Source organism: Mesocricetus auratus, unplaced genomic scaffold, assembly GCF_017639785.1.
Source record: "Mesocricetus auratus isolate SY011 unplaced genomic scaffold, BCM_Maur_2.0 Super-Scaffold_100004, whole genome shotgun sequence".
In the NCBI taxonomy this organism is placed as follows: domain Eukaryota; kingdom Metazoa; phylum Chordata; class Mammalia; order Rodentia; family Cricetidae; genus Mesocricetus; species Mesocricetus auratus.
This window is the reverse complement of record NW_024429189.1, coordinates 19,713,060-19,731,960: the sequence shown is the minus strand read 5'-3', so window position 1 is coordinate 19,731,960 and position 18,901 is coordinate 19,713,060.

Here is an 18,901-nt window from a genome sequence, read left to right as displayed (position 1 = left end):
CTCTAGAAACTATTACCCGCCTTGGTTCCTCACATAATCTGATTGGATTAGGAGATGAATAAGAGAGTAGTGATATGTATCTGTTGTGTCTGGAATAGATTTTCAAAGACAATTAGATTGTAAGGTCTCACTCTACTCTATAGATCATTCCTTTGTTAAGTTTATAACACATTACCCTTAACAAGTGATGGTGAAGAGTGGAGATGGGGCTTAGTTAGCAGAGCCACTGGGGAGATGTTTGCCTTCATTCCTTCCTGCAATTTCTCCAATGATTCCTCTCCACCAAAGAGTGCCTTTCTTTGCCCTGCCCTCCCTACCATGATGAAACCTCTGAAACCACAAAAAGGAATCTTTACTTCTATAAGCTGTTTTTCTTGCATGTTTGGTCATAGGATAATCTAAAAAAAATCACTAAATAAAATAATATATTAACAAAAAAGGATTAAAGTAAAGTGAATGTGTATCAGTTCAGATGACAGAAAAGTGAGCCACAAAGAGAAAATAATTATCAAATTGCAAGAAATGGGAAACATACCTCGTCATGGAACCTAAAGATTTGATGACAATCTCTATAGGTATCAAATTCAGCCTCCTACCAATATAAGGCTTAAATCTTTTCTACAAGAGACTAGTCAAATGTCCACTCACCAAAGCTTGAAACCATACAGTGATAGCGCTACATTACCTTAGGGCACAGCTGCTTAAGTTCTCAGGTGCCACAATGAGCAGTAAGTTCTTTGGGGTGATAATTATTTTATCTATGTGGCTCACTTTTCTGTCATCTGAACTGACACACATTCACTTTACTTTAATCTTAACATTAATTCCACACAGTGAGATATCTAATCTCTGGAAAAAAAACTTTATCTTCAACTGTAGTCACATCTTAGGACCAGATTTTTTTTTCTTCCTTACAGAGTCATTGACAGAATTGACATGGGAATGTTTTTGAAAAGGGAGTAAATTTTAAAAGAAAATGAAAGGTTTATAATTATATATGCATTTAACCTTTCAAAGGACTTTTTGAACCACCCACACCTTGTTTTTAAGACATGGTATAAGCAGCTTCATGTTTGCTTTCACTTAGTATTTACACACTGGTACCACTGGAGAACTCTGACTTGGTTAATTTTGTATTTCTTCCTAAATTCTACCACTTTCACTCTCCAACATATGGGCAGGACAATGAAATACTTGTTACCCTGATTTCCACTTCAGTTAGTGCTTACTATTGTAATCTAGTCTAGGTATAAAGACCTATGCAAAGTCCATGTTTCTTCTCATTCTTTCTGTCTTTAACATAAAGTTGCTAAATCCACTACTGTCCCTTGCCATTGGGGAAGAAAGTTCACAGGTCAAGACACTGGAGTGCGTATCTTAACCCACTGATCACTATCAGCCACCTGTTCCAGATTTCTTTTGATGTGAAAAAGTTAATACCACCATCCTGAAGGACATGAATCCAGATGTTCTGATGCTTGTACCTGAAGACAACTATTTGTAGCATGCATATCCTGAGGTTGTACTAAACAGATATTTAACTTCCTGTTGTAATGTAAAGAAAATGTATCTCCACAAACTAGGTGTCTACACTGGATTTTTCTCATCTTTAAATGTTGACTATCATGTAACAAATGCAGAATATTTCCACAATTTGAACCCCAAGGTAACCAGACATAGTAAGTGGGAGTAAGAGAACACCAACCTCTATTTTTTAAAAAATTGTACTTAATTTGTTCATTGTTCCTGGAAATTTTCTTCCCGTTTCTTTCATCTCTTTATTCATCTCACCTTACCTCCAATTCACATTAAATTAAGATTTCTAACATATTTTTCAATAGAGGTATATAAATAAATAACAATAGCCAGTTGTAATTAATAATCTGAAGCAAACTCACTCCTATCCATTACTCCTGGGGGAGCAAAAAAAGCAGATTCTAAGAACAATTTCGTGATTTTGAAGAGACTGAGATTGTAAGACTTTGTCTTGTTTTCTTGGAGTTTTCTCAGAAGCATTCGGAATTCTCCTCATTCCACTCTGTTTTGGGGCCATATTCCTACACATACGTATCATCTATTTTAAAGAAAACATAAAGGCAGACAACAAACTAAAAACGTGCCATTAGCAAGAGTTTAAGCTTGAATTTTGAGTTCTGTGAGATAACTGACTTGGGGCAAGCTACTTAACCCCATTCATAACTATTATTAGCAAAAATGGAATGATTATATTTACCTCATAGCTTTAGTATTAGGATAAGCACACACACATACACACATATACACACAATATGATATATATGAGCATCATCACTACCAGGTGAAGTTCCAAACATGATTAGCTATTATCATTCTTACAAAGTCACTTAGACCCTTTGTCACCCTTACCATGACTTGTTCAGAACTTTAACAACCTTTGTTGGTTTTCAAAACCATTGTGCATCTAGTATGAGTATAAATTATTGATATATTTACACAATCTTTTTTTAATCACTGGCCTGCTAGCAAGAGGCTTTTAAAAGGCAGGGTACGAAAGATGATAGGGAACCTCCCTAATATAGTGGTATGCCTTAGTTTACATTCTTCCAGTAGGGTGCTCTGAAACAAGGAATGGAATACTAATTTCTTCTTTGGAAATTGTAAATAATAAAGGAAACTGGAAAGGGAATCAAACAGGGATGGATTACCTATCCAACTATCATTACAGGCAACTTAAGTTTAATGCCACCACAAACTTTGGGAGGCAGTGTGAAGCACACTTTCAAGCTATTCCATTCATGAGGTGAAGTTAGGATAATTTTATTTTTCATATTCATATTTTATTTATATTACACCTCCTGGGATCAAGTTGAAGGCTACTCCCAGAGTTTGTTGATCACCTGTTACTTCTAATTATGGTCAGAGACCCAGTTGTTTTTTCTCTTTCTGAGGAAAAAAGATCAAACTTTGAGATGCAAATAATAAGACATAGAAGCATATGAATGCCCAGTAAATGCTCAGAAAGGTGCAAAGGAATGTAGACTGGTAGTAAATGTTTTACAACGCCGAAGACTAAATCAAAACAGAAGAACAGACACTAAAAACTAAGCCATGACAGGATACGTGCCAAAGATTAAAATTATTACATGAAAGGAATGTGAGCAAAGTATAAAAACACTGGAATTTCTAATGGGATAGGAATGCGAGCAACCTCACCCCAAAACCCTGGACATTTGGCTTGGAACATATAGTATACTAAACTCAACAAATTCCACCTTGATTTTCCCTAGCCCATGCTCACAAAATACTCCTGGTATAGACCCTTCAGCAAAGCCACATGGACACACCCATTGTCTTTGGGTGTTCTGTTACCCTGTCTGGCCTTTATTGCAGAGTATATAGTATCTATCAAAGCCTGTGTATGCACGTGCTCATGACAGACATTCTTGTCATCCCTTGAGGGAGGAGTCCAGTTTGGAACTCCTTTTCAAGCCACATCTGTCCTCTCAGTTACTTCCAGCTTCCAGAAATCCTTTAACACTTAAAACTTTGCTCACTAGCATGACATTCTTTGTAGTTTTCTGGCCTAAAATACAGAATTTGCTGGGTGTTAACCTCTTTTGCAGTAGAATTCTGGGGTTATGAGCTGAAGCCAAGAATCTAGGCTGAAGTAAACCTAAATTTTCAGATCTTAAAACACTTGACCTCCCCTTTCCTAAACTTTTCATCAAATATTAAGCACCCACTTTTCTCTCATTTTTCAACTCTAGCAGACTTACCAGAGCAAGTAGACCAGAAGTTGAGACAAACCCCTTCTTTATAGCTTGTTACTTAGTACTTCTGGGCTAAGGAGGTCGAAATTGTAGACTTGATTGTCACGGCACAATTGTCACTTAACATCCATTATCTGCACAGCAAAATGTCTCTGTCTACCCTTCTCAAATCCTGGCTAGCTCATCCCAGCAGAACACTAGTAAAACCCTCCTCTGAGACTTGAGACAGCATGTACTGTTGGCAGTAAACATCACCCGTAATGATATCCGTCTCAGTTCCCTCCTATGTTAGGATTACTACAGGGACAGTAGCAAAGAGTCCTAACTCTTTCCGTTGTTGCTGTTGTTGGGGTTCTTTGAGGAATACTAGGGCATCTTAGAGTTTTTCGAGTAAGAACTGTAAGACTTGCTTTATATCGAACAACACTTCTCTGGGCAACATTACCTCTTATTTAATTGATTTTTCATTATTTTAATCAATACACATATATTTAATATCCTGAAGTCAAGACATCTTCAAATGGGAAATTCTTGTTTAAAATAAATGACTGTTGACCAATGTATAATTATCCTTACATATTAATGGAACAAAGACCTGTACTTAAAAAGGTTATTTAAAACTAATTTTTGAACATTCTAATAGAAAAAAATCAGTTACTATATTACTATGTTTTTCCTAAAAAGTATACTAACTTAGTATTTTCTTTTGTTTATAATTCATTTTAATTTTTCATATAATATATTTTGATCATATTCTTTTCCCTCCTCCAACTCTTCCTAGATACTGCTTATCTCCTTATCAAAACCTCCATCTTTCTTTATCTAATATAAAACAAAAACAAAGAAGTTATCCCAACTAAAAATCTAAGCAATAGTGGAGAGGCTACCATAAATGCCCTTCTCCTCTAATGAGATTGATGACTACCTTAAATGCAATCATAGAGCCTTTACCCAGTAGCTGATGGAAGCAGACATTCACAGCTAAGCACTGAGTCTAACGGAATCCAGTTGTAGAGAGGGAGGACTGATGAACATATGTGTTAAGACCATGTTGGGGAATCCCACAGAAACGGTTGACTTGAGCAAGTGGGAGCTCATGGACTCCATCTAGTCTGACAGCTGGGAAACCTGAATAAGACTAAATTAGGCTCCCTGAACATGGGTGTCAGTTTGTTCGGTGGCTTGGGCAGTCCATGAAGCCACTGGCCGTGGAACCAGTATTTATCCCTAGTGCATGAACTGGCTTTTTGGAGCCCATTCCCTATGAAAGGATACTCTCTCAGCCTAGATACAGGGGTGAGGGCCTCAGTCCTGCCCCCAAAAGATGTGACAGACTTTGATGATTCCCCCATGGGAGGTTTCATCCTCTCTGAGAAGTGGATGGGGGTGGGATGGGAAGATGGTGAGGGGAGTGGGAGGATGGGAGGAAGAGGGAACTGGGATTGGTATGTAAAATAAGATTGTCTTTAATTTAAATTGAAAATGTAATTAAAAATGAAAACAAAAGCAAACTAACTAAAAACAAACAAAAAGCATACCAAAAAAACATGGACTTGGTTGTGTGATGGCCAACTATTCCTGGGCACTAGTAACATGCCATTGGAACTGACTTTCCCTTTCCTAGACGGTGTCATTTATAAACAGCTTCTTGGTTAGGGTTGGGATTTGTGTTCACTTCTCCTTCTCTATACTGGGATTTTTGTGTGTTTTCAAATTGTGCAGTTGAGATACGTGCTGTCACCATCTCTATGAGTTTATAAAATACAGACAGAAGCTTCAGCCTTACTGAAAGTTACTTTGCACTATGGAAAAAAAGCAATTATCAGCTACAAAACCTGAAAACCGTAACAGCAAGCTGTCTGAAATATATACCGATACAATAGTAGCACAAATGTCATGAAAATAACTAAACACTGTTTTTCCTGATTTATGACCCACTCCATGAGATAGATCCCATACCTAAGACTCTAAAATGGCCCAAGGGCCTCAGACTAGATAGGTCATGGACCTTATGGGGGAAGGTATTGCTACTAGTCTGGTAAAGTAATGTAGCAATAAAATGACCCATAATAATATACTGTTATACCACATGGATCAAAGCATCACTCAGCTCTCATTAGAGATTTTGAGATTTCTGAGCACTCAGTTCTAAATGGGAAATCTTTATCAGCATTCACACAGAGAGAGAGACAGAGACAGAGACAGAGACAGAGACAGAGAGAGATAGACAGAGAGAGAGAGAGAGAGAGAGAGAGAGAGAGGGAGGGAGGGAGGGAGGGGAGGGAGGGAGGGAGGGAGGGAGGGAGGGAGGGAGGGAGGGAGGGAGGGAGGGTGGGAGGGAGGGAGAGACCACACCAAGGGTCAGAAATTGATGCAGAAAAGGGGGTGCTGGAAAGATTATAAGAGCCAGAAGTAGTTGATAACTTCAAAGAAACAACATCTTTCAGGCATAATAGGCCTAACAATCCTTACACTTTCTATAAAGAATTACTTCTTAGATACCCGGAATTTGAATGAACAACTTCAGAAATATAATTAAATCTCCATTTCTTTGAATGTCTCATTAACGTTAAAAGAAAATCATCAAGCTACTAATAGTACTAAGAACTTAAATATAAATTACCCTCAATAATGAGAAAAATATTGACTGAACAACCTTTTAAGCACAGGCAATAATAACAATAATTCATAGGTATTTTGCAGAGATTATGGAATGAAGATAAGAATGGAGAAGTGAATAAATTCGAGTGCTGAATTTTTACTGTACTAAGTAAACTAGTGATAGATTCAAAAGGGAAATGGAAGCCCCTTCCTATAACTTGATTCTGATTTCTACACACTTGCACACTTATCTACAGGAAAACCAAAGTGGATAGAATATGAAAAGTTCTTTTAATCCCTTTAGGGAGGCTTCCTTTCCATTTTTCAGAGATTTCATCATGCCCTGGCATTCACAAGGCCACCAAAAAATTATGCTTGTTTATTCAGTCTGGCCACTGTAGGCATATGACTAGGGTCCCTGTTCTGTATCTTCCCCCATCTAGCCATCCAACACCACCATTTGCTCCACAAGTTCATTTTCAAATAGCCTAAGCATTTCTACTCTGGCCGGTGAAATTCCATTTCTCTATAAAACCTATGCTTCAGGAAAAGATAGTTGAACTTAGGCCGTTTATTATTTATAAGCCAAACTAGTAAATGTTTAATAAGAGCCTTGGCTGGTATCTGTGGTGGGAAATCTCCTATCCTAGCCAGTTTCATAACTCAAGAGTCAGAAGATACACTCCGACTGCTCTTCAGGGTCAGTGAGAGCTGGATACTGTCTGTAATTATTTTACAGGAATAAATAGCACACAGTTCTGTAAATTAACTCAGGACTTATGTTCACAAGAAGAGCCAGTGTAGTAGAAGCATCATTGAGCAAAAGCACAAGTAAGTTCTAACTCTGCCTTGTCATAACACAGCCACAGGACTCTAAAGCCACTTAAGCACTGTGGCCTCAGTTTTCTCCGCTGTACAGGACAAGAGCATGGTAAGTAATTGTTGAATATTCCTAGTCTCATGATTTTATGTAGCCCTCAAGTGACCATGTCATCACTCATAACACAATATGACTTGAAAACACTTTGAATGTAACTGGTTCTTCATAAATAGTTGCTGAGTCACTCACCCAGATTACACTGTAGGTCTCCGGAATATAGGATGAGTAAGTGGAATAGCACAAATTATGGAATTATAGTTGCTATGTAACCTTTCTTGGGAAGTTGTAAACAAATGTCCGTTTGTCCCACTTAGGAACCATTGACAAAGTAAATTATCCCACCCAAGTCTAGTTTAGTATAGTAAGATTTTGTTTGTAAACTAACCAATAAAGCTTGCCTGAAGATCAGAGTCCAAAGCTAAGCCCCAGTTAGACACACACACACACACACACACACACACACACACACACACACTAAGCCACTAATTAGCCATAGAGAACAAGCAAAGGCCACACCTTTAATTCCAGCACTGAGGAGACAGAGACAGATGAATCTTTGTGAGTTCAAGGCTACCCTGGGTTACATGAGAGTGATTCAGTTTAAAAGAGAAACAGAGCTCACAACTTTGATCCCAGCACTTGAGATGCTACACCTTTAATCCCAGCACTAGAGAGGAATAGAAGGGTGGAGCTCAGTGCAGTCACATTGCAGTCTGAGGTTTTGTGGACAGCATTGCAGTCTGTAGTCACTCTGAGGACAGGATCGCCACCCTTTGATCTGAGCCTTGGTAACGTTTAGAACTCTCTAGTGGTTTGGCTCCTAACTAGGTGTGTGGCTAACTAGTGGCTTAGCTCTGCACTCTGATCTTCAGGCAAGCTTTATTTGTTACATTACAAACAAAATATCACTACAATTTAGTGAACCATGGAGGTCACTGGGTTGCTTACAGAAGTATAAATGAGTTACTTTCAAGAACAGAGATAAGTCAAAGGCAGTTGCATCACAAAAAAGTCCACCCTGGGATGAATGATAATTCACAAAAGCTACATCCCTGAACAGTATTCCTGGAGAGTGACCCTGCTCTTCCCAGCAGCTGTCAGTGCCATGGGAAGGGACCTTGTAAGTCTTTGGACTTACAGGAACAACCTGAGATTTGCAAGTTGTGCTTACTTCCTAAGTTTTAAAGAACCCCTGTCTAAGAGAGAATGCTACAATGTAGAGGAAATAGCTATGCAACTGTATCACAATAAAATATAAAGTATAATGGTATCTCTTACAGATCAGCAATATCCCAAGTGGGAGATTCTATATCAAGTTATACATGATCCCTGCTCCTTCCAAAACCCTGAAGGTACCACCTTAAATTAGACGTCAAGGCAGCTTCGCCTATGCTTAAATGTCCCTTCATACTTTCATTTTTTTTCTACTTCCAAATTATACAATATTGCATTTTTAGCATTTCTTTGCCATTTGAATGTCCCCTGTCATGCAACACAGTCAAGTTTAGAAAGAATCAGATTTGTGTACACTAGTTTGTTTTACCAATTATTTTCCATTCTTCTCATAATGACACTTGTGGTCGCATGAACCTGAATTGTGGATGTTTAGGGAACAATCCTCAGGGCCTGAATGCAGAAGACAATAAGATTTGGTTTCCTGAAGGCAGAACTTATGGCAAAATAACAAACAGGGTGCTTTTACTTCAGCTTTGTCTAAAGCATTTAGAGTGAGGCGAGAAGAGCGTTGTGCGGAACTGCTAGGACTGAAAGCCACTTCCACCAGCACTAAAGATCTCCAGGCTGTGAGAAGTCTACAAGAGGAAGAACTCTGAAGCGGAGGGTTATTGGAGAGATGGCTCCCGCCATAAAAGATGACTTTGCCTTAAGCCAGACAAGAGGGATGTCCAGTGATATCAGAAAGGTCTCACAAGCATCTCCCACAGTTTAGGGCCCATATAAGACACAGTTTTATAGTTTGGCCTGTAGGAGAAATGCAAGGGTAAAAGAAGGAACCAGGTTTTCTCTGGTACATACCACAGTGGTGAGCAAGCATAGGATATCTTGGAAGGATTTCTCAGAAGAGCAAACTGACTCGAGAGGAGGAACTGGGAATAACGTTCCAAACACCCGGTGCAGGAAGCAGCTTCTCTTATAAGAATCATAGTGGGAATCTCAAGAGGAGGCCCCCAAGCCCCAAGATACTAATTAGCTTTGAACATCTATAATGTCAAATTCATGCCATGCCAGTAAAATCTATATGGCTTCCTCAACCCTTCCCCTTCAACATACTACTGTGCAGGCAGAGCCAGAGTCTTCACACACATGCATGTGTATGCACTCTGCAGGCTTCTAATCCTTGGGCAGGTCCTGTCTAAGTAATGGAGAAAATGCCAAGAAGACAAAAGGTTTAGCTTACTGTATTAGACTGGACTCTTCAGATCGTTGAATGGCTGGAGGACTGTTCAATACGTCAGAATGAATAATAATTAAAAAACTCGAGATCTGTTCAAAATTCAACACAAAAGTCAGGAGGGAAGTTACTCAGTGGAATGTGTTAAAGAGACAGTGGGAAAAAAACATGTTGCTTTAGGAGTTTCTATATTATTATAATGGTTGCAGACTTACCAGAAAACCACTGGCTTCTAACCCTGAAAGTCCTTGAATGTTTCCATAGTCACTTTAAAATGTCTGGAGTACTGATTCATCTATCCCATTAAACTGTCCCTAACCAACCAGTGAAAATTTTGAGAAAACCCCAAACTGTTCTATAATGGTACCATTCCTTTATTTTGCCTTATTACCAGCATCAAGACGGTTTGCTTTCAATTGCTTTGCATTTGAAAATGCACACTATATTTCTACTCCCCTAGAATTTTTAAGCAGGCTAAAACTTGGATATGACATACTGCCTATGACATTCTTTATAAAAATTTCCTTTATAAAAGGGAAAATGTGAGCTGTATTCCAAAAAATGATTAGAACCCAACCCATTTTGGAGACTAAGTTTTCCTGGAATGTATGACTGGTGGTGACTGCAAGAATAAAATTAAACTGCAAAATGATGTCCATATAGGACTTGTTACATTAGTCTCCAGTCTCTCAGAAGACACAGCCTTTTCCCCAGCAGGTCTGATTTTCAGAAGAGAGACTCATTATTCCAGCTGCATCCATTTGTCATGCTGTATACAGCCTTGCTCTCGGCACAGAAACGGCAAAAGCAACGACTTCCAGCTGCCTGTCCCTTGGGAGTGCAAGACACCATAAGTTGACACAGTGGATAAAGATATATTCTGTGAAATACGAACCCACCTATTATTTGTTCTGGGACTAGCAGCCAAAACCAATAGCCAAAAAAAGGATGTGAGAGTCGCGGGCTGGCAGGCATTCTTCACTGCTCTCCAAGCCAATTATTTCTTCTCCCATGACAAGCAGGCATTAATTTTCAACCTCTGACCTATATTTCACATACCTGTGTCTCAGACAAAAAGAAACACTAGCTGTCATTAAAATACTGTGACAGCCTGCAATACAAGGAGGAACCCTTTTAGACTCCCGGTGAACAAGTTTGACTTGAGTCTGCAAAACTTTTACAGGGTGAGAAGATGAGATGGAAAAAAAAGAGTGTGACTGTCCTCCCTTCCTTGACATATCTTGTTTATTATAGTGCCTACTACATTCAGAGAGAGAGAGAGAGACAGGGAGACAGAGAGAATTACAGGAATTATCATCCAGTAACCAAGTGTTCACATAGCACTGTGTAGGCCTAGAACACTTAGCTTTGTTCATCTTTTAAGTGTCACTGATCATTCCAAAACAAAAAACAAAAACAAAAACTCCAAAGGAAAGGTCTACTGCCTGATTGAAATAGTCTAAAGCCAGTGAACTGGAGACAAAGAATGCTGTAGATGAAACCTTGGGGTGGAGTGCGTGCGGGTTTTGACATGCTATACCCAATGATGCTTGTATTCTCTGACAGTGATTTGAATGTGGTGTTGCGTGGCTATTAAGCGATTTCTCAGGTTCCCTATGGAAGAAAAAAAGAGGATGCCCATAATCTTCCCAAGGGAAGTTCTTTCAAGCTAAAGAATCTAAGTCTGTGAAGACCCACAATGTGCCAGACTAAAATTATAAGGTTAATTCTCAAAAGCAGCCCCCTAAATGCACAAAATGTAACTATAAAACAAAATATTCTATAGTCATATCCAGTTTCTAGATGAATGTCAAAAGTTAAGGAGACAGCCGGGAGTTGGTGGCACATCCCTTTAATCCCAGCAATCAGGAGGCAGAGACAAGTGGATTTCTGTGAGTTCCAGGCCAGCCTAGTCTACAGAGCGAGTTCCAGGCTAACCTCCAAAACAATACAGAGAAACCCTGTATCGAAAAACCAAAAAAAAAAAAAATTTAAGGAGACATTAATTTGATTTTTTAAGGTATCAGAATAAAGAAATAGGTTTTAAATGAAACACCTTTTTGCCTAACTGAAGGGAATACCAATAAATGTCTATTTTTCCATATAAATTTGAGTGTTGTTATTTCAAGGTCTGTGAAGAATTGTTCTGGGTTTTTTGAAGGGGATTTCATTGAATCTGTAGATTGCTTTTGGCCATGTTGCCATTTTTACTGTGGATCCTACCTATCCAAGAGCATGGGAGATCTTTCCATTTTCTAGTATATTCTTTGACTTCTTTCTTTAAAGACTCAAAGTTGTTGTCATACAAGTCTTTGACTTTTTTTTAACTCTTAACAAAGAAGACATTTAATTATGATGGCTCACTTACAGTTCAGAGGTTCAGTCCATTATCATCATGGTGGGACATGGTGGTGTGCAGGCAGACACGGAGCTGGAGAGGTAGCTGCTACATGTTGATATGCAAGTAACAGGAAGTAAACTGTCTCGCTGGACAGACTTTTTTGATTAGAGTTACCCCCAGGTATTTTATGTTGTTTGTGGCAATTGTAAAGGGTGGTGTTTCACTGATTTCTTTCTCAGCCCTTTTACTGTCTGTATATTGTAGGGCTACTGATTTTTCTTGAGTTGACCTTGTATCCTGCCACTTTGCTGAAGGTGTTTATCAGCTGTAAGAGTTCCCTGGTAGAGTTTTTTTGGGTCACTTATGTAAACTATCATATCATCTGCAAATAGTGAAAGTTTGACTTCTTCCTTTCCAATTTGTATCCCCTTGATCTCCTTTTGTTGTCTTATTGCTCTACCTAGAACTTCAAGTACAATACTGAGATACGGAGACAGTAGACAACCTTATCTTGTTCCTCCTCTGAAGAAACCCACAGAAACAGCTGGCCTAACCAAATGAGAGCACATGGATCCCAGTCGTAAAGCTGGGGAACAAGCATTGGACCAAACCAAGCCCTCTGAATGTGAGTGCCAGCTAGGACATTTGACAATGGAACCAGTACTTATCCCTAGTGCACAAAAGGACTTTGGGGGATACTTTTTCAGTGCATATATACACAGAGGAGGGCCTAGGATCTCCCCCCCAAATAATGTGACAGACTTTGTTGATCCCCCATAGATGGCCTCACCCTCCCTGGGGAGTGGATGCTGGATGGAACAGAGCAGTCAGTAGGGGGCATGGGAGAATGGGAGGGAGAGAGAACTGGGATTGATATGTAAAATAGGATTGTTTCTAAATTAAATAAATAAATAATGTCTATATCTAATCCCATCATTTCAAATATCATTTTTAGGCATAAGAAAAGCATAAGGAAAGGGAACAAGAGGTATATGAGTCAATGCAGGTGAGGCTTAGTGTGATAGCCAACCCTGTAATACTAGCACTTGGGAGGTGGAAGCTGAAAGATCAGAAGTTCAAGGTCATCCTCCAGGAAGTGTGTAATTCAAAGCTAGCCTGAACTGCATGAGACCCCATATCAAAAACTCCAGAAGAAAACCAAAGCAGCCTCTCAGTATCCATGTGCATATTATTTATTCCTTGCACTCAATGTTTCATTCACTTATAAATACATACTAGCTATTAGCTTCCATGTTCTCAGGGCCTAAGCTGTTTCCATATACAGGAGTTGTAGGGGAAGCAACTGTATTTTAAATAGACAAGTTTAGCTGAATCAAAGTCCAGCACCTACCATTGATATACTTAATCGAAGTGGTCACATTCTGAAGACAGAATTATAACTCTGACTATGATCTCTGTCGCTAGGCTAATTTATAGCCTTAAACAAGCAATGACTACCTTCTGTTTCTCAATTGTGAGATAATGACAACTAACTAGGAAGCTGAGAGTCAAAAAAGAGGGAAAGTTGTATGAAGAGATTGCTAATTAAAATATCTTATTTCAAATATTGAAAAAACACAAATATATTTGCGTTAACATTCTAATTGCTAACTAATTCAAATCTGAAATAAAGAAGGAAGGAAGGAAGAAAGGAAAGAGGAAGGAGGAAGGGAGAGAGGGAGGAAGGGAGAGAGGGAGGGAGGGAGGGGGGAAGGGAAAAGGGAGGAAGACTGGCTCCCTGGTTTGTTGGTTCAGACTCTGTGAGTTCCTATGAGCCAGATTGGTCATTTCTATGAGTTTTCTTGTGGTGTCCATCTGGCTCCTACAATTCTTCCTCCCTCTCTTCAGCATATACCCCAAGCTCAGACCAATGTTTGGTTGTGGGTCTCTGCATCTGTTTCCATCAGTTACTGGATGAAAACTCTTTGATGACAATTGGGGTAGTCACCAATTATCATCACAGCAGATGCCCAGTTCAGGCTACATATCCATTATTTCTCAGAATCTTAGCTGGGGTTATCCTTGTAGATTTGTGGGAGTTTCCCTTGCATAGGTTTATACCTGACCATGAAATGCCACCCTATCCCCCACCTCTACCTCCAGTCATCTCCTTCAGTACTTTCCCCCTTCACCCACACCCCATCTGATCCTTCAAGTTCCCATGCCCACCCACCCCCAGTCCACCCAGGAGATCTTCTCTCTTCCTCCTTCCCATGGAGATCCATGTGTTCCCTTTGGGCCCTCCTTGTTATCTAGGGTCTGTGGATTGCAGCATGGTTATTCTTTACTGTAAAGTTAATATCCACTTATGAATTAATACATACCATGTTTATCTTTCTGGGTCTGGTTTACCTCATTCAGGATGATTTTTTTCTAGTTCTATCCATTTGCCTTCAATTTCCTAATGTCATTCTTTTTAACATCTGAGTAATACACCATTGTGTAAATGTACCACATTTTCTTTATCCATTCTTCAGTTGAGGGGCATCTAGGTTGTTTCCAGGTTCTGGCTATTATGAATAAAGCTGTTATGAGCAAAGCTTCTGTAAGGTAAAGGATACAGTCAATGGGACAAAAAGGCAGCCTGCTGTGTTCTTTTCCATGAGAGCCAGGTGCCTAGGAGATCTTATTTTAGGAAAATTGGTTTAAATCAAAATCCACTAGTATCAAAACCCCGCATTGTGGAAACAATTGGTCAATTTTCTTTGCAGTTGATACTTAAGCAGTGGTGACACAATGGCCACAGTACATGTCATGAAGACCAGCTTCCCTGTTTGCAGTTCCTGGCACACACATGTGGAATGTTCTGACACTTCTGCGAACAGACAATTTGATTCCTTCAACTTTGATATGGTGTAACCCACCTTGCTCTATAGCACACTCCTCATGGTGCAAAACACCAATTTTTCATGAGATGATTTATTACCTATCTGGTCTGGGCATGGCAGAGTAGCTATAGCAAATGGACTTTAGTCTGAACTCTCATTCCAGAAAGGTACAGACAAGGTGGAGAGGACAAACTTATAATAATTTTAATCCTGAATATCATGTAAAGGCTTTCATAGCAGCTCTTTGCCAGCATAAGTAAGAGATGAACAGAAACAACCCCAAGGAAGCAATATAAACACACCCACCCACCCCCGCACGCACACGTGCTTGCGCACGCGCACACACACACACACACACACACACACACACACACACACACGCATGCACACGCATCAGAGTTCTGTCCATAACAGAATGAAATTATATAAAGTGCAGAAAAACTGTGAAACAGTAAATTTTCAATAAAGATTGTCAGAAATGTAGAAAAGTCCTGAGCAGCTAGGTTATCACTGGTTCACAGAAAGAGAAACACCATCAGACAAAAACATCAGCACAAGAATGAAGAGAAACTGCAACTTAACCAAAACCATCTGATGGCTGAACCCTGAGTGCCTTGTAAACAGGATTCTCCCAGCATCTGACTGTAATTTGGGTGGTTTAAAGAAAGACTGGAATTTTTCTCAACAATGAAACCTATATATTTGATGTTTGCATTTCTGAAATCTCTCCTTAGCCATGCATATCTCTTGTAGATATGGACAACAATAACTGACACAGACATACACCCACACACACACACACACACACACACACACACACACACATTTATTCAGACCTTTGGAACATGATCGTACTTTCCACTAATTCAAACTATGACCATTCTTATGGAAAATTTTATTTTCTAGTTTTTAAATGTTTACAGTTTTTTCTTTAACATTGTTGAGTTGTTATCTCAGACAGCACAAAAGAGAAGTCTGATTTTCCTACAGCACATTTTAAATCTGCTGGATTCGTCAAAGCATCCTTGAGCCCAGGAGAATGTAGGATAAGTAGTAACAACTGAGAAAAGGTTAAATGGTTTATTAAGTAGTAAAACTATCCGAAAGCCCATTGTTTATTAGTTTTACCTAATTTTTAAACAAGAATTTCCATTAAACTACTACAAGTAATGAACTAATAAAGACACACTTAGAAACCCAGGTCTGGTGGCCCACACATTAGACATTGGAGGCTGAGAATGTGAAATAGTATGCTGGAAGTTAGTCTGGGCTAAATAGCAACTTGGAAGCCAACTAGAACTGCATATCAAAACCTGCTCTACCTAGATTTCACAGGTATGTTCAGATTTCATGCCTTTCTCTTTCCCAGCATCAGCCAAGCCTCTTTGATCTTTGTATAACAATATTTGAGACTGGGTCTCATAATGTAGCCCTAGCTGGCCTTGAACTCTCTATATAAGCCAGAGTGGATTCACAAAGATCAACCTGCCTCTGCCTCATAAATGTTTGGGTAATATGTGTGCACCACCAAGTCATTATATCTTAATTTAGTAAAGAAAGCCAGGATATAGGAAGCAAACTTATAAAGTATAATTTGAAGATACATAAATGATTGTATAAAAGTATGTTTCCTCCACCAGTTCCCTCTTGGTGTGATCCAAACTCGCTGTCATTGGTATAGGTATTGAACTGAAAGTACTCAAAGATCTGATAAAAGATAAATATATTAGAGCTATTACTGGAGTTCTTAAGCCTTAACACATGTGGTAGAAAAGGAAGCTTGATTTAAGTAACAAACTCAAATGTTCTTGCTTGTACATCAGGTCCTCAACCATCTCTATTCTATTCCCCAATAAGCTCCATTGTTGTTGAGTGTTCAGAAAGTATGTTGGACTGTTTCCTAACTAATACCATTCCTACCAGATCCTATGATTGCTTATGCTTGGCTACAGAAATTGACACTATGAAAAGAACTATACCATCTCACTTCCATTTAGCTTTGGGGGATGGTTTTTCAAGAACTGTGCTTATGTCCTAGAGTTTATAGAATCACCCCTGCATACACACACACACACCCCACATACCACATATGACACACATGAGACATATATTGCACACACATGACACACATATCACACACCATACACATGTCACACATCACACCTACCACATATCACATATCATACATGTATCATACGCACCACGCACACATCATACATCTCACATGCACATATCATAAACACACATACATCTTGTACACATATTGTACACATCACACACATCACATATAGCATACATCATATATCACATGTCACACACACACCAAATATCACACATATCTTACACCATACACACATGCACATACATCACATAACATACACCACACATGTACACTCACACATCATGCATATTATAATTATATACATCACATGTATCACATGCTAAAACACTCACACACATATGTATGCCATCCCATGAAACTTCAGTAATATCTCTGACCTTCACAGAGCATAGGTTTGTTCCAGAATGGCTGGAAGACTGCTCTAGGTGACTGAAACCATGGTGCATACTGATCTGGCCCACCCTTTGAAAGCTGAGGTGACCTGCCTCAAGCATATACAATCTGTTCTCTTCTCCCAGGACATTACTCCACTGCAAGCAAGCATGATTCCAGCAAACACAATATAAAAATAAAGTCACACTTGAGACTAAATCCCCATATAGGAAAATCAAAAGTTAAGTACTAACATGCATCATCTATAGCATTTCATACATATTACACTTAGATTCAGATTTGATTTAGGGAGTCACGACAGAAAACCATTCTCAGAATGACAGGACCAATCATTTGATGATGAGCACAGGAAGGGACATATAGAGGCTAAAATATTAAGAGGCTGAAGGTCCTCTGAGCAAGTGAAATCTGGGAGCCAGCTACCTTCAGGGTAGATTGCCTGAGTAGCCTGGGATATCGTATTGGGTCCACAGGCAGAAACACCTGGTTATAGAAAGCTGAAACTGAAGAAAGACCTAAAAATAAACTTGTCTAGTCTAGGTTCTTCTGAGACTCCATCTTAGAAACAAATTACCATCTTTTCCAGTGAAACCCCAATACAGATGTTTCTTTTCATAGATTGGTTATTGGTCTTCCCTGTGGCTGGCTCTTATTCATCTTTAGCCAGTCATAACAGCAGTCTGCATGATACTAAACAACCAGCCAGTTCAGCCATAATCAAAGTGCCGGCAGCCTAGACAGATGTTTTTATGTACTGAACACAAACAACAACTGGAGGAACATCATGCCAAGATTAATGGGAATGACCAGATGTCTCGGCATTGTGGAAATGTTAAGTGCCAATTGAAATCAGGAGTGTTAGCTGTCACTTTGCATGCACTCTTAAAATGATCACTGTACTTTTCTCATGACTGGGCCATAACCTCAACAAAGACCTCAGACATGCACAGGCAAACACATCAAAAGCATGAACATACATGCACTGAAAATGCTAGGGAAGGAGTATGTGTGGAGGATCATGTCACATAGGAGGGAATGTCACAAATTAACCCACATGATGTTTTCTAAAGATGTATTTATTTATTTATTTATTTATTTTCTCTCTCTCGTGTGTGTGTGTGTGTGTGTGTGTGTGTGTGTGTGTGTGTGTGTGGAGAATTAGCTGGGATACTAATATCAGCAAGGAAAAAGTAATTAGAATTTTCCATATCTGTCTCTGTCTGCTATCAAGGTTTGAGAAGGTGCAGCCCTGCTAGATAGCCCTTCCCTTCTGAGGTCTGCGTCCCACCTGGAAAACACACTGTGGCCCCTCTCTAGCATTGTATTCCCTGGACTAAACCGCATCTGCTAGGAGACCTGGCATCATTACATCTCTGGCTGTACCAGCCTCACACACAGACTAGAGCAATAATGGACTTACTAGCCCTAAGGTCTCTGGGGAAATCTGAGGCTTATTAAAGAGTAGGTCAGGAGCTGAGCCATAAGGGCAGTGGACAGAGTTCCTCTTGCCTTTCCTCTCTTCTCGGTGCAAGTCTTCCAACTAGCAGGACAAAGAGCTAAAGTGGCTGAATCCTTGC